The sequence below is a fragment of the Penaeus monodon genome, chromosome 28 (genome assembly GCF_015228065.2).
Source record: "Penaeus monodon isolate SGIC_2016 chromosome 28, NSTDA_Pmon_1, whole genome shotgun sequence".
Taxonomy (NCBI): Eukaryota; Metazoa; Arthropoda; class Malacostraca; order Decapoda; family Penaeidae; genus Penaeus; species Penaeus monodon.
Window position 1 is genome coordinate 31,258,439 of NC_051413.1, and position 333 is coordinate 31,258,771.

The window sequence follows — 333 nt, forward strand, 5'->3', positions numbered from 1 at the left end:
TAATAAATAAAAATAAATGCGTAAATATATTTTTTTTTATATCTTCCCACTTCAGCGAGAAAACATTCCATAGCACTAACCTGATTCGAAGATGGCGTAACATTGCGTAACTGGTCGAGAAGACTTTGATGACTCACCATTCCAAGAATTTACTTTTTTTTTCTCTCTCCCGACTTCTCGCGCACCGACGCACTTATTGATCTGTTCAGGTTCTAATTGCGCTTTCGTGTTTACTTTTCCTCTAATTGCTTTTTTTTTTTTCTCTCTCTTTGCGAAACCCATGTAAGATGCTAGCGTTTTCTCTGTGTGAGATAATTTTCTTCCGGAAGATTT